A 17,462-nucleotide genomic window follows, 5' to 3' on the forward strand; every position below is an offset into this window, starting at 1 on the left:
GCTGAGAACTCTGATCAAGAAAACAGGTAATTTGCATACACAGGCTGAGAACTCTGATCAAGAAAACAGGTAATTTGCATACACGCAGGCTGAGAACTCTGATCATGAAAACAGGTAATTTGCATACACAGTTCAGAACTCTGATTAAGAAAACTTGGGTAATTTGCATACACACCTCTTAAGAAAACTTGTATTTAATGAATAACTGCTGCTAGGACTGTAAAGAAAACTGAAAACTAACTCTGAGCAAGGGCATTAGGCAACAATTCTGATGTCTATTAACAATTGACAAGATCAGATTATATCAAAGTTCTGTCCATAGTGTACAATGAATACAACACATGAATGCCTGCAGAATGGCTGGTATTTAAGGTGACTTCTAAATGGTGGCTCCATCTAGCCATCCAACTGTAATAGGGATGCCATTTCTCAGACATGTAATTTTCGATTTTGTTCAAACCTGGCACAAAGGTGACATATTATCATATGAGACATATGCATTACAAATTTATCCTAATGGCAGCCATATTTGTAGTTAAAATCAATATTTACTGCAAAACTCAAAATCTGCAATACATAGAAACTCCATTCACGTGTATAATTCCTTATATAATTACGGCCAGCTTTCTTGCAATATAATTGACCTTGACCTTCAGGGTAAGTTATCAAAATGAAGCTATTTCGTGCATATTGCAGACACTTTAAAACATTTATTTGCTGCTATTTTCTTTTAAATCCTGTCTAAAGGTAATACCGAACAAAGGAAATATACACATTTACTTTTACTTGTGGTGCTCATATCACTTTTTACTGAATGGCAGCCATATTTCAAGTGAACCGCTGTGATTGACCATATAATTTTAAAATGCTACTACACAGAGACTCCATTCAAGTGTCTACCCCTATATTATCAGGTGTAAAACTTTCTTTTGAGAGCTTGTCTTTGACCTTCAGACTCAATTATTTAAAATCAAGCCATTTCCTGCATATTACAGACACTTTGTAGTATTTATTTGTTGCCATCACTACAAGAAAATACACGAAGTTGAAAATTCATTGTGTGCGCTCAGAATTTGTTCATTTCCTTTGTAAATAATATATACTTCATTTCGATCTGCAATTTGCAATTGACTTCCTGTACACAAAGTGGTAAATAACAATGACAACTGAGAACTGGAAAGAAAGAATTGAATAAAATGTGAAAAAGACAATACGAGATTCAATGTATTAGTGCAATAAATAATTTCTTTACTAAATCTTGTAGCAATATTGTTAGTTTTTAACTTGTGTATCTAATATTGTTATAATATTGTGTGCAGTAGTTAGTTTTTTATTGTGAGTTTTTAATATATTAATGTGATATTTAGTACATATTGTCATTTTCTGATCAAGTCAATTGTGACTTTAAAATGGAATAATAATTTTTTAGAAAGTAAAAGATGTATAATTTGAAAATGAAAATTTCTACAATTAAGATTTGCTGTGTAATGTATTTTTTTCTACTGTTTCAACTTTGTACGGTCACTCGACTAGCTTTTGTAATGAGAGTCTTTTCCATATTCACACTGAAATATTTTGTTAAGAGATTTATTGATGATACAAATGTGCTGCATGTGCTGTTCACTTTAACAAGAATGGGTAGAAGACATATCGTAGACATATCATAGATATATCATAGACATAGATATATCATAGATATATCATAGACATATCATAGGTATATCATAGACATCATAGACATAGATATCATAGATATATCATAGACATATCATAGACATAGACATATCATAGATATATCACAGACATATCATAGATATGTCATAGACATCATAGATATATCATATACATAAATATATCATAAATATATCATAGACATATCATAGATATGTCATAGACATATAGACATAGATATATCATAGACATCATAGATATATCATAGACATATCATAGACATCATAGACATATAGATATATCATAGACATAGATATATCATAGATATATCATCGACATATCATAGACATATCATAGATATATCATAGACATCATAGATGTCATAGACATCATAGATGTCATAGACATCATAGATATATCATAGACATAGATATATCATAGACATCATAGATATATCATAGACATCATAGATATCATAGACATCAGGGATATCATAGACATATCATAGACATCAGGGATATATCATAGACATATAGACATATAGACATCAGGGATATATCATAGACATATAGACATATAGACATCAGGGATATATCATAGACATATCATAGACATATAGACATATCATAGACATCAGGGATATATCATAGACATCATAGGTATATCATAGACATCATAGACATATCATAGACATCAGGGATATATCATAGACATCGTAGACATATCATAGACATCAGGGATATATCATAGACATATAGACATATAGACATATCATAGACATCAGGGATATATCATAGACATATCATAGACATCATAGGTATATCATAGACATCATAGATATATCATAGACATCGTAGACATATCATAGACATCGTAGACATATCATAGACATCAGGGATATATCATAGACATATCATAGACATATAGACATATCATAGACATCATAGATATATCATAGACATCATAGATATATCATAGACATATCATAGATCATAAATATAATAATATGTTGTTAAGTTTTATTAACTTACGTATGTTTTATATAATCAGACAAAAAATCTGATTATCAGGATTACACTCCTGCCTTACAGGTATATCTGATGAGAAGAAACCAATAACACAGAGACAATTTGGAAAACAACAAAAAACATAACTACCTGATCTGGACACTCACACATGAAATAATTAAAAAAATAAAATAAAGAATCTACCTACCCCACTTTTTCTAAAATTGGGTGTAATCGGAACCACATAATTTATGTGAATAGAAGATGATTGGTTTTATCTGTGTATATTTTGAATAAATTTGTTTTGAAATATTCCTTTATTGTCTCTTATAATGGTCTCTGTGTTATTGGTTTCTTCTCGTCAGATATATAGCCATTATAGATTGGAAGAACAGTTTTATATTGTCTTTTTAAGTTGATGTCAGTTTCCTCATCCACTATTTCTGGTGAGACTTCACAATTTTTGCGATTTTATTATTTTTTCTTTCGAACATGTAAAAAAAAAGTTTAGGGTCGGCAGTGAAAAGCTAGGTGGGGTATGGTAACAATTTTTTTCAGGCCTAATAACAGGTGTATACTCAATTATAGTCATCCCAATATATACAATTGACAAAAACACAACATACCATAAACAAATACCAAATACAGAACTGGAAAATATAAATTGCAAATAGCTATTGTCATTACACGAGATATTTAATACCTATTGATGTTTGATTATCTGAATGGTGTCTGAAGTAATATTTATGGTTTATACTTGTAATTATCTGCACAAATATGTTAATTTCAATAAAAGATTTCATATCTTCAAAATCATACAATATTCATTGTCCTCACTATCATAGGCATGGTGAAGTGTGTGTATGTACCTGTGTATGTGCAGAAGTGTGTGTGTGTAGAATACTTAAAGTACAAAAAACCCAGCCAGACCGATTGCCTTGGTATTTGATGGAAACAGTACTTAGAGCATATAGATAGAAAAATCAGTGTTCATTTTTTCAATTAATATTACTTTGGAAATTCATAGTTTTCTTTTATCCAACAATAAAACAATATTTTGGCTGCATCACCTATCATTATAAAACTTTTTATAAACATTTTGCATTTCACTTTACTTTGACATTAAATAACCTGTTTATGGCACTAGTGGTATTCTATGTATCTCTCCTACCGTGTGGTTGAGAAATAACCGGGATACCATCATGAGGTACGAGAGGTAAACTGAGTACCAATTATCTCTCCTACCATGTGGTACAAGAGGTTAATGGATATCGCTTACCTCTCATACCTTTGACCTCAGTTTTTTTCAACATATAATAATATCGACTTTATTCCCATATCACAATGTTAAACAATAACACACACACACACACAAACAAACAAACAAACAAACACACACACACACACACATATATATATATAAATGGGAAAAGGATAAGAAAATAGTCTAATCTAGTCTGACCCCAGACAACTGTGGTAAACTTGGATGTGCTATAGAATCAATTGGTTGAAAAGTGTTGGTGCTTTTATTTATAGGCATTTTCTCTTTAGACTTACAGCAAGTGAGTTAATTAGCATATGAATGTAATTTGTCCATGGTCTAACCAGTTCTTTTCAACATAGTTAAGTCATGGACTTTATGTTCCTATAACCTCCATGTGGAGGTGTCAAATTCGAATTACGTCAACTTTTGGCACAGACGTAGACTGAAACGGGTGCTCTTGTCAACATTCGAACTTGAAACAAACCCGTGTCTGGAAGTGAAGTGAAGTGTTATATGTTTTTCGATCGCTGTACGTACTCTTGAATTAGGGTGAATGGAAGGTAATTTCGTATGAGTTTCAGAAGTCCTTGCGAAGAAAATTAGCTTTACTACCATGACTTAAAGAGGAACTGTCTTATAAAATTTAGACTTGATGAAATGTATCAACAACCACACTCCCTATATTGCCGGTCAAGCAAAACATTGACGTACGAAACAGAAAAGTTGGAGTCGGCCATATTAAACAGATAACACCACACCCAGTGTCTGACGCTAGAATTACATGAGTTCGCGAACTATTGCATGATTAACCCCGGGGTTCTACTTCCATGATTAACCGTAATGTCTGGATAAATCCAAGATATTCTACGTGAGATACCCCAGGTCATAAATGTCTGCTTCTACACAAGTCATCCAAGTTGAGTACCCCTACCCAAACAAGCAAAAACATTTTCTTTTAATTTTCTCCTTTGTTGCTTTGATTTCGACTGCTCGAAATGAAACTGACATGACACTTGGAAACTTTAATTGCATTATTTCAAAACAATGACTTGTATGGTATTCACATGAAATATATATCGCCATTAAATGAAGTACTTTGTTTGGGTTTTTGCTTTGTTACTATGGTAACCATATTTGCTATACAGATTGATTCTATGCCGTTTTGGAAGCATACGCTCGATAGGTCAGCAGTGTCACCAGAGCTAGACAGCGATTGATGGGGTCAAAGCACTAGATCAATCATTTGATTGTTTGTGTGCATTTTCTCAAACCATTGATGTCTCATCGATGCTAAAACCATGTTTGTCATTACAAGAAAAACAAAAATAATAATTATTAGAAACCGTACAACCGATCGAGAAAAAAAAGTGAAAAAGCTACTTCTCGTATTTAAAAATGGGGCTACGACTGTATGACCAATTGTTGACAATCGACAGTGAAAACAAAAATACTTCTTCTTCACTGGGCCATGACCGTGTGACTGGGCGTGGACAGCAATGGAACCCCCGGCCATTACACATCCCTGTATCAGTATAGTAACGTCCTGCCAATTTAAAATTACTGAATTTATAGTTTGTTTTTCAGTAGATGTATTCAACCAAAAATAGATTATTTTTCAGCTGTCTCGCCAACTATAGTATGTCACTAGTCACACTAACTCTAACAAAATTCAACAATATTTCTTTAAAAAAATTCTGTCAAAACTGTCTAAATTTAGATGGGGTGTGGGGTTACAATTTAAATTCTAGAATTTAAACAGACGTGGTGACCCACTATTATTTTGTCATTGATAAATAGCTGGAATAATACATTGTACATATACAGCATATAAAAATAATCTACCACAGACTTTTATCCTTTTTTGCAGTTTTCTTACATTTTTCTTTTCTTTAAAAATCGTAAAGCAGCTGGGGATAAAATAACATAGCATTTTATGAAATAATGAAAAGAAATTACAAACAAATATGTCTGGACATAATACACATTGCACTCAAATATGTAAGTTCATTAAGTGCTCCAGGGATAATCTTTAACTGCCAAAAATTATGATATAGTTAATTGTTGTAAATCTACTTATTTTGACCCAAAACAATATGTGTAGATACAAGAAACGGTCATTATCTTGAAAACAAAGGTGGTTACATAGTATTTTCTTTGCATTTTTTACATATTCAGATATCACTGCTTAGGAATGCAAAGTATAAGAAAAATCTATCGACTTTTTGAATTTGACACCTCCCCCCCCCCCTTAAAGGTGTACTTTGAAGACAAAAAAATGCTGCTATACGATGGCATATTATTGTTAATGTGACCCAGTGTAAAATACGTACATGTTAGCATATTTTACTGACTGACACACATTTGAGAGACAATCTTGGCTTGTTTTTCACTTTCCACAGGTAATATTTATTGCAACTCAGTATGTATCGCATGACTAATTTTGAAAGCGTTGGGGTTACTAACCTTGTTTACAACTCATTCAATGTATGCCTAACAATAGACATACTGTTGGAGACTATATGTAAATTACCATCGAAATGGTTTGTGGTGCAAACGCCATAAAATACTTTAAGGACAACAGATTTGTTGGAATACAGAGGCTATGAATTTCCTTCTGATTTCATGAGTGCTTGGAATTCATCTGTTACTAGGGTAGACACTATTGGTAGGCATCTTTGGAATGTACAGTGTCATAATTTCTCTGAAACGTAATCACACAGTGAAAGCAAGTATTAGTGCACATCAATTTGTATTGTTTGCTGTCCCTAAAACAATAAAATCTGTTTGATTATAATAATCTTAACAGTACCATCCCACTTTATAATTAATAAGTCTTCTTTTTCATGTAAATTAAATAGAGCTAAAATTTTATCTTTTAGAGATTATCAGAATGAACTAAGTGATGTGAATGATATAGACCGATCAATAATTATAGATGATAAAATTGATAAATTTAATAATCGTAATCCTGAATATATAAACATGGATGAATTAAAAAGTTGGAAATAGCTGAAATTGAAAATCAGATTGAAAAATATGAGAGGTGTATCAGAGAGATTGTCTATTTTAATTCTATTTCATCAAGTATTAAAAATAAATTACAAAAAAAATGTCAAGACAAACTGTTGACAGTCGAGGGGATCATCACCATGAACGGTAGCAGGGAACACGGGGACACGTCTTAATATTGCTTAGATTGTTAACGTTTGTTTTCTGAGGAAAATATCACATGAATCCTGCTACTAGTACAAATGTATCAATATACGCTGTCTATTATAGAAAATAACTAAGAATGAAGATAAACAGTGTTCAGAAATATATTCAAATCAAAACGTTCTATAAGCTTATATAGCCTGTAGACAAGGAAATACACAATTTACGAAATACTACGCGCCCCTATGCATGGAAACTCCAGCATCCAGAATCTGGAATCTGAAATAAAAGTCTCTAGTTGCAATAATTTTTATCTCTTTTTCATTTCATTTTTATTTAAAATTCCGTTCTGAATTATAAGTAATATTAAATATTTTTAAGCTCCGCTGTCAGCGAAAGCTGAAAGCGTAGCTTTAGGTATAGGTGGGTACAGAGGTATAGAGTATAGGTGAATCATTGGTGTCCGTCAACTTTTTATATTTTCATCATCTTCTCCGAAAGTGAGAATCAGAATACTTCGATATTTGGTGTGCATGTGTGCATGTTCCCTGGGGGGAGGTTATTCAGATTTGTTCATGCCATTTTCAATTTTTTATGATTTTTTTTCAAAAAATGATATTTTCATCATCTCCTCAAATACTACTTGTCAGATTGCTTTGATATCGGGTGTGTTGAGGCGCAGAGGGTAGCTTACTCAGATTTGTTAATTTCAAGTCAGCAGATCTTCTTTTCTATTTTTTATGATTTTTTTTTTGTAATTTAACAAAAAAATGAATATGTTAATGAGCATTGTGACCGTCGCCATATTGGAAATCAGTCCACGAGACTTTAAGTAAACTGCCACTTTTCAAAAGACACTATTGATGTCAAACAAGCAATGTAATATGTGCTATATTCTACGCATTGTGCGCCCAAATGACAAGTGTTTGTTCGAAACAGGGTTGTAAACTTCAAATCCAAATTCTGCACCCCTTCTACCTAATCAGCCAGTCCGCAATACCCTCATTTGCATACAATCTATCCTCCAGATAGCGACCGTTTACACTTTGAATGGCTGCTCACGGGCCTTATTTTGGGGTATTTTCAACTCGCCGTAACTTTCACTAGAGTCCACCATTTTAGATACTGTAAACGCCTAAACCTCAAGTGACATCTCTTCTTTCGCGCCAGCAAAATAAATTTTGTCATTACATTTAGGAATACCGATTTTCTGACGAATTCGGGACGCATAGTTGAGGCCCTGAAATTTCGACCCGGTTTTTTGCTCATAGTTTCCTCAATACGGACCGGAAAGTTTACAAATTTCACAAAAAGGTGGATGTTTATGTGTTTTAAATAACCATGGCAAGTAAATTTAGTAGGATCGTCGCGCAAATTGGAGTGACAGTGAACTAGAATGAAGACAACTCGCGTAAGCAAGGCAAGGCATGCCTAGGCCATTGGCATGTGGCGAAGAGCAGTACGTGCAGTGAATTGACCAAACTTTGTTTATTGGCCGACAGTCTACATGTAAACACAGATAACTAGTGTTAGTTATCTGTGATGTAAACGACATGAACATGTCTTTCCATTTCCAAAATGCAAATATTTGGCAAGTAAAAATAATTAAAATAATCACAACTTTAATTTGGCTTCAGACTGCTTTGAGTACGAACAAGGTGAAGCATGTTGAGGTATTTTGTTGAGAATTATAAATATTGCTAAATGTCAAGTACAAGGTTTAAATACAATGGAATGATGAAAAAAAAATTGGCCGAGTCTGCTGACAGGCGCCGGTCACAAGACACTCCGTAAATCTAAATATTAGACGATGTTATGTCTACTACAAGTTGAATGTTGTTGACAATTAAGCTTATGGACAGTGTTTTTGGTAAATTTGTTAGAAAATTGAAATTTGAAATGCCTCAAAATTATTTTAGATCCCTAGTTTATTTCATTTATTATTAAAATTTTCCAGGGTTAAAGCTGTAAGACACTGGAATTATTTATAGCCAACCTCAAAAATCCTTTGTGTGTGTGTGTGTGTGTGTGTGTGTGTGTGTGTGCATTTCCCAGTCATTATTTTTCTGAGATTTTGTGTAATTTTCATAACAGTAATTTTTTTTATAAAATGGTGACTATGGTATAAAAGTACAATATTTTACCAACTTTCTGTGTAAAATGTGTTTTATAGTGAGACATCATATGAAACCACTAACCACTTTATTACATAGCTACCAAAATAAAACTAAAAAGAACAGCGGAGGTATTCTGACAGATAGGTCGCTTGTATTCTTTTTTGCTTTATTTTGGTTGGCTACCATACAACAGCCCCTGTTACAGTAGCTGATTCTTTTTTAAATAAAAACAACAACTAAATAAACAAATAACGGGGTTCAGATCTTGTTTATCTCTGTCACCCAATGGAATTTATTGTAACGCAAATGATATTGCTATGGAGTGGGAAAATCAAATTCAAAAATAGTGAATGATAGCTTTACAGGAACAGAACGGCTATGATGTAAAACATTAGGGACCGGCCAGTTTCTTCGGCCTGGGGGGGGATTGGGAGGGGGCAGGGGTCACCCTGTTTTTTGAAATTGGCAGTGGGGGGGGGGGGGGTCATGCTGTTTTCAAAATTGTGGATGGGGGGTCATTGTATTTTGGATTGTGATGGAAGAAAAAAATCCTTTTTCTACAATGGCATATAGCCTTGTCTGAAATGTGGTACATGTAAATATTTGTTTTTCTCCTTGTTTTTTACATGAATTCTTTAATATTACTTATTAGTTCAAGCATAACTATAAATATACATATACATGTATTACCTAGTATGTCATGTAAATGCTTGGCTGTTTCATAATCAGTGCTTCACTTATATTGCACTTTGGGGCAAAAGTGAACTTCAAGGTTTCATAGATAGTTTATAAAAGAAGTTAATCTAAAATGTTCCCTACTCGTCACTATGAACTTGTCAGAAGGGATTAATACACTTTCTATTTTGGACACTACATGTTATTGACACTACAAATCACCACATCTCATCAGATTCCAGTTTCTATTATACACTAGGTATGACCACCTAAAGTTCTCTAACATACCGGTGACTTTACTATACATGCAATATTAATGCCACTATACCAATGTTATGGGGCCATTTTTATGTGACATGGGAAACTCATTTAAAAATTACATTTATGTTAGCTTATTCGAAGCTTGGAAATATTACCTCAAAGGCTATGAATAACCTAAACATTGCCTTAATAGAAGCAAAAAACTGCAGATCTGCCAGGGGGAAAACCCCCAAGGACTCCCTCACCCCCAGAGGTCACTCATGCATTCAACCAACAATCAGATGCACTAACAACCTTTTTACTGTCATAATGATATTAAACTTTTCTTAAATATTTTCACCCAATTCTAATTTGAGATGATATTGTCTTTTAAAGATGTGAAATATTTCCCAAGGTAGTCTAAAATTGCCTTAAACTCCAAATCTCCCCTACCAATGATACTACCAGTAGATGTGCTGACCTTTACTACATGTATATAATGATGCCATTTAACTGTTTAAGAACATATTTCAACCCTATGTAAGTTATAAAGAATAGTTTCTGATACTTGATGGTACTGCCTTGTAAAGCATGGATTAAGTTATTGCTTGAGGGTCTGAATAGCCTAAATATTGGCTTTAAGAGTCAAAATCCTCCATGGCTTCTAGAGGGAGACTCCCTCGGACCCCCCACATGAGGTGGACATATCCCAGTCTCAAGCTCTTCCCCTCTTACTGTTAAGATGCTATCAAAGTATATTTCAAAAGTATTTCAACCCTACGTAGTTGCGATGTTGGTGCTGTCTTGTAAAGCTTGGAAATTATTGTCTGAAAAATCTCAAAATTGACTTTTCAGAGTAAAAAACCTCCAGGACTTTTAGGGGGAGACCCCCTAGGACCCCCCCCCCCCCACTACATGAGGTGTACACATCCCAGTCTCAAGCTCTTCCCCCTACCTCTTACTGTCAAGATGCTATCAAACTTAATCAAAAAAATATTTTTTCCTTTTACATGTTGGTGCTGTCTTGTAAGGCTGCTTTCACAAAAACTTGTTGGGGGGGGGGGCTTGAAAATATATCGATAGTGTGTAGGGAGGGGGTACCTGAAAAAATGTTATGGGTTGTAGGGGGGTACCTGAAAATAAATTGACATCATGACTTTTCAAACATGGGAAAATAAGCTTTTAAAATGTTGGTCTTCCTTTTTCAACAACAACAACAACAACAACAACAACAACAACAACAACAACAACAACAACAACAAGAGCTACAAACAATAGTTGCTCACAAGTTAGTAAAATGAAAAACAAAAACAGTCAAATTTTCATTTTCATTTAATAAACTGTTAATGTAATGATAAATTGAAATGGGCGAATTGAGTGGTACAGATTGTTTTTTGTCTGAAAATACCAGTGTCTTTCATGTACACTACTATCTACTGAAATTTCGTTCATTTAATGTGTGAAATTACCTTTACACTGTACTGAAAATATTCTTTGTGACATGACTGTGTTTTGGTTTGTGGTTATCACAATGATATGTAACTTTTTCATGTAAATTCTTACTAGTATTAAATGACATACAAATATGACAGACAACATTTTACATTTGCAGCTCTTGGAAGTTAAAAAAAAAAGAGTTGGAAAAGGTTCATCTCAGCCTGCCATCAAAATGTAAAAGATGCACCTGCACTAAAACATACTTGACAAGTATCAAAAACTTCTGGGCAAGGTATTTTTTCATCCTATAGATATGACTATAATTTTCAACACAAACTTTTAATAACACATTCTAAATATTTCCTAAAATTAGCATATTGGCAACGTCTGCTACATGTGAAACAGAAGACAATATCTCACAAGCTGAGTTAACAGAGAAAAAGTAAAATCAGTTTTTTGCACATACTTTTCAACTTTGCATGAATATACTATTACTAAATAAATAAATAAACTTTGACATAACTCTCAATATAAAGTTACCCTAAAGATATATGGCAGGAATGAGGTAGTGAACTGAAACAATATGAGCAAATACTCCAATAAATATAAAGTAGTGTTTGCACAAACTGTGGAATTTTTTTGGAATGAATACAGTGACAGTGAGAATGATGACACAGCTAGTTCCAACTCTGATAAGGTTGAAGGAGAAATTGGGTCTGATGATGATGATGACAATGCCATGTTTATATACACAAGATCTGGAAGGAGAGCTACCACTTGAAAATAAAAAATTTATATAAACACATTCTGAGACTTTGTTCAAAATCCTGCATTCACCTTTGTAATCTAACGTCAAAACCAGTCCAATAATCAGGCTCTTACAAGGTAAATGTATTACCAGGTTCATTAAGATATACAATTACTATGATAATAGGGCCATCTTAATTATCATTACCACTAATATATATCACTTGATTCCGATTCTGTTAGATGAAATGTGGCTGGCATTTTTGAGTCATACATTTATTTTCTTTTGACATTATATTGAACTAATTTACATCAAACAAGAACGGGATACATGGCAATGCATTTTATTAAGAGTTTTTTCAGTGTTATTTAGACCAATTTGATTTCTTTTAGCACACATTTAGGAAACTGAACTGGAAAAATACAGTATAAAACTCTCTTTAGATAACATGTGCATCACAATATTTGCAAATACAACTAAAATGATATTCAACTATAACACTACGAGTATAATGTACTAATGCAATATTGAACAGAAAACAAAGACTCAGTTGGTCTGCTAATCATTTTACAAGAGTTATTCAAAGTGTAATTGATTAACAAGTACATGTTGTTTTTTGGAAAGGCAATGCACTGGTTAACATAACATTTTGTTTTACCTGGTGTTTGTGTATATATATATACACACAATATACAAATTGATTATATATATAATGGACAAAGTTGGTATTAAGTATATTATGTACAGTTTTGTACTTGGTATGGAATGTTAACGCACAGGAAGAGTATTCCAAAAAAAATTTATTCTGGTGGGGGGGGGGGGGTTACTTGAAATATTTGGGGCTTTGGCAGGGGGGTACTTGAAAAATTTTGGAATATGGCAGGGGGGGTACTTGAAAAAAAATTAGGGTTCAACAAGTTTTTGTGAAAAGCAGCCTAAAGCTTGGAAATTATTGTCTGAAAGGGCCTGAATAGTCTCAAAATTGACTTTTCAGAGTAAAAAACCTCCAGGACTTCTAGGGGGACACCCCCTAGGACCACCATAAGAGATATACATATTCCCTGCTCAAGCTATCCCATACCTTTCACTGTCAAGATGCTATTAAACTCCTTTTGGAATATATTTACCCTGTGTAGTCAATAATTATAATTATGATAGTGCTAACCCGGGATCTTATAAAGTTCATGCAAAGACAGTCAAGCAGTCCACACTGAGTCACGATCAAAAAATACCTGTCATGTGAATATCATATATATATGGGGGGGGGGGATCATCATGTTTTAGAATTAAGTGATGGGGGGGGGGGTTCAGCCTGTTTTTGGTTTTACAGGTAGGGGGGTCAGTGACTTTTTGTCGGCCCAATTTAAGAATCCACCCCCCCGGCTGAAGAAACTGACCGGTCCCTTACTCTGAGTATACTCAACTCCACCGTACCCCATCCCCGGCCCCATGTACATAAGGACGTGACGTCACTGCAGGTTTCTCAGACTTCAGCCGACTTCGACAAATTAAAATTTGGTGAAGTACATGTAACAATACCCGATCGAACTAAAATAAATTAATTCTGTAGTTGTATCTACCATAGGATACGACATATTTGCCCCCTGTGACAGTGAGAAACTTGCTGTTTTAAACAAATACACTAACAGACGTGTTTGGCAAATAAATGGAGGTGCTTTAATGAAATACAAACTGCTCAACAAAGAAAACACCCCTACCCCTTACAAAAATGGGGTAAACGCAGGGTGGAACACGTACAGTTTAAAAACATGTTACGCTACATTATGAAAAATACCACCAATGGTGTTGTAGCACAACTGTACAGTGTTTAAAAATGTTTATCCATATGGTAGTCCATGCTAACAATAAGTGAATGCTGAATGACTATCCAGTTGCCTATCCAACCCTGTTGCTATCTTTATATGCTATCATTTGGCTGTTGCTATGGGCGTGGTCATGTTGTTAGATATATTTGCATACATTTTTTTATGTTTTTGTTCACTTGTGTATGAATTCCTGATATTATCTTTGCAATACACATGATCATTTGGCTTTTGCTATGGGCGTGGTCTTGTTGCAAGGCATATTTACATACATTTTTTGAATGCTTATTCAATTGTCTATTAATCCCTGTTGTTATCTTTACAATATACATGATCATTTGGCTGTTGCTATGGGCGTGGTCTTGTTGCTGGGCACATTTGCATACATTTTTTGAATGTTCATTCATTTGCCTTTCTATTCCTGTTGTTCTCTTTGCAATACACCTGATTATTGGGTTGTTGCTATGGGCGTGGTCTTGTTGCCAGGCAAATTTGCATACATTTTTTTAATGTTTATTCAATTGTCTATTAATCCCTGTTGTTATCTTTGTGAAATAGATGACCGTTTGGCTGTTGCTATGGGCATGGGCATGGTTGCTAGGGTATTTGCATACATTTTTTTTGAATGTTTACTCAATTGCCTACCAGATGATGTTGTTATTTTACCAAAATATACTGCCATTTGGTTGTTGCTAAGGGCGTGGTCATGGTCGCTAGGGCCAATTTTGTCAAAATGTGCAGAATAACACTTTCAGAAACATCTCACCCAGTTTCAGACTCGGTGACCAAGTACTTTTTGAGACATAGGTTTTTGACCAAAATTGAACTTTTTTACACCTAATTTGCATATCAGTCATGGAATCATGGTATGCTTAATATTTCTTCGTCCATACATCCCTAGATGCATTCCCATTAAATTTCAGCCCAATTTGCTCAGTGGTTTTGGAATTATAGATTTTTAACCAAAAAGATACATTTTAGCCCTAATTTGCATATCAGTGATGGAATCATCATGTCATGAACAAATCTTACTTTACACCCCCTTAAGAATGTTCCCACCAAATTTCGCACCAATCTGCCCAGTAGTTTCTGAGTTTAAGTTTTTTGACCAAAAATCACATTTTTTGACCCAAATCACACACCTGTGATGCGATCATTTTGATTTGAACAATTTCCCAACTAGACACCCAAGGTAATGGACCCATCAACTATCATGGCAATCGGTTCAGCGGTTTTTGACTTTAAGTTGTTTACACACACAAACACACACACACACACAGACAGACAGACAGACAGACAGACGCCGGGCGATCCCTATAGTAGCACTACTGAACAAGTTCAGTTGTGCTAAAAAGGGTGAGTGAAATTGCAAATCCAAAATCTGACGAATTCGAACTAAACCACAATGCATTGTGGGAATAACGCTGTTATGGACTGATGAGGGCGCCACACATTTCCACAGGAGGTCATAGGTTCGAAACCCACGAGACGGAGAATTTATTCAGGGCCTGGCGATCCCTCGAGAGGATCCAACTCTAGTTCAAAATCATTATGAAATATTTTCAAAGCTTTGAAAAGTTTGTGTTGAAACAACTGGTTCTTCATCTGCGCCCAAACGGTCATAAATATAATCGCCATCTCACGTCTGTTATAGTGTAAGGGAGCCTTCAGTATTTACAGGGGGCAGAGGAATAGGGGTGGGGTGGATCACATTTTACAAACCTGTTCTTGGGGGAGGGTCATATTTTGCATTTACAATATTTGGGAGAGGGTCACATTTTACAATCCGTAGTTTTGTGACCAAATTGAAGATTCAGTTATTATCAATTTGTGTTGTGTTTTGAGATGTGAAAGTGAGATGAGCACTCAACATTTATTTTTACAAAAATAAAAATACACATATTGTAAGAAAATTGTTTAATAAAACGATGCATTTTGTTGAGTGTACCATCGTACCTTATCACTCACATTGTCCGTGAATGTTGTTAAAATATGATGGTGATGGTAGCAGTGATGATGATGATGATGATGGTGATGATTTAGTTTTGAATGTCATATAGAGAACACGGACAGTGATACATGACATGTACTGACTCAAGTAGTAAGAGTCAGTCAGATTAGAGTAACACTGATAATGGCAATACTGAAGGTGAAGGTGCTGATGATGATGACAATAATATCAGGGAACTTTTACAAGTGACCAGATCAGGCAGGGTATGCACAACATGGAAAGTACGTTTTAGATATTAACTAGATTACGTATGATTATTAGGGAAAGGTCACCAGCCAGTTTTTTACTGTTTGTCAATATTGCCTTCTAACAGAGTCAATATCATATAATAGGAATATTGATTAACGTTCAGTATATGCAAATTGTTATGGGGAGGGTCATGTTTTACAAAATGGGACAAAGGGGAGGGTCACTTTTTAGAAATGGCGAATGGGGGAGGGTCATATTTTTCTTAACAGACCATGTGTGATTTCCTCCGGCCCTCCCCCCTTGTTTGTAAATACTGAAGGCTCCCTAATGAAACACCTGGCCACTTACATTCCACACACGCACATCGTTTTACAACCATTCTTTAAGAGTAAAATTAGCTTCGCTTGATCTGTCATATACTATATGTGCGATGACGTTCAGAACAATGGTGTTGCTTAGCGTTTGACATTTCAGTGTGACCACCCTTACCTGGTTGCTGTGCACTCAATGGGGTCTCGAGTCTCGTGAGGTCTACTGGCTAAGCTCAGGGCCAGAACTCCCAGAGACAACTGACAACATCAGGAACAGGTAAACGTCTTCACTCCACCACATTATGTATCTCCAATATCTTGTCACGCTGTTACCCCTTCACTACTTACTTAGGGACCGGTCAGTTTCTTCAGTGTGGACTGCTTGACTGTCTTGCATCTACTTTATAAGATCCCGGGTTAGCACTATCATAATTATAATTATTGACTACACAAGGTAAATATATTCCAAAAGGAGTTTGTAATAGCATCTTGACAGTGAAAGGTATAGGAAAGCTTGGGCAGGGAATATGTATATCTCTTATGGGGGGGGGGTCCTAGGGTGTCCCCCTAGAAGTCCTGGAGGTTTTTTACTCTGAAAAGTCAATTTTGAGACTATTCAGGGCCCTTTCAGACAATAATTTCCAAGCTTTACAAGACAGCATCAACATGTAAAAAAGCAACTACACAGGGTTGAAATACTTTTGAAACATACTTTGATAGCATCTTGACAGTAAGAGGGGAAGAACATGAGACTGGGATATGTCCACCTCATGTGGGGGGTCCATGTGGTGTGGTAGCTAGGTAATACATGTATAT

The sequence above is a fragment of the Glandiceps talaboti genome, chromosome 1 (assembly GCF_964340395.1).
Source record: "Glandiceps talaboti chromosome 1, keGlaTala1.1, whole genome shotgun sequence".
NCBI lineage: Eukaryota > Metazoa > Hemichordata > Enteropneusta > Spengelidae > Glandiceps > Glandiceps talaboti.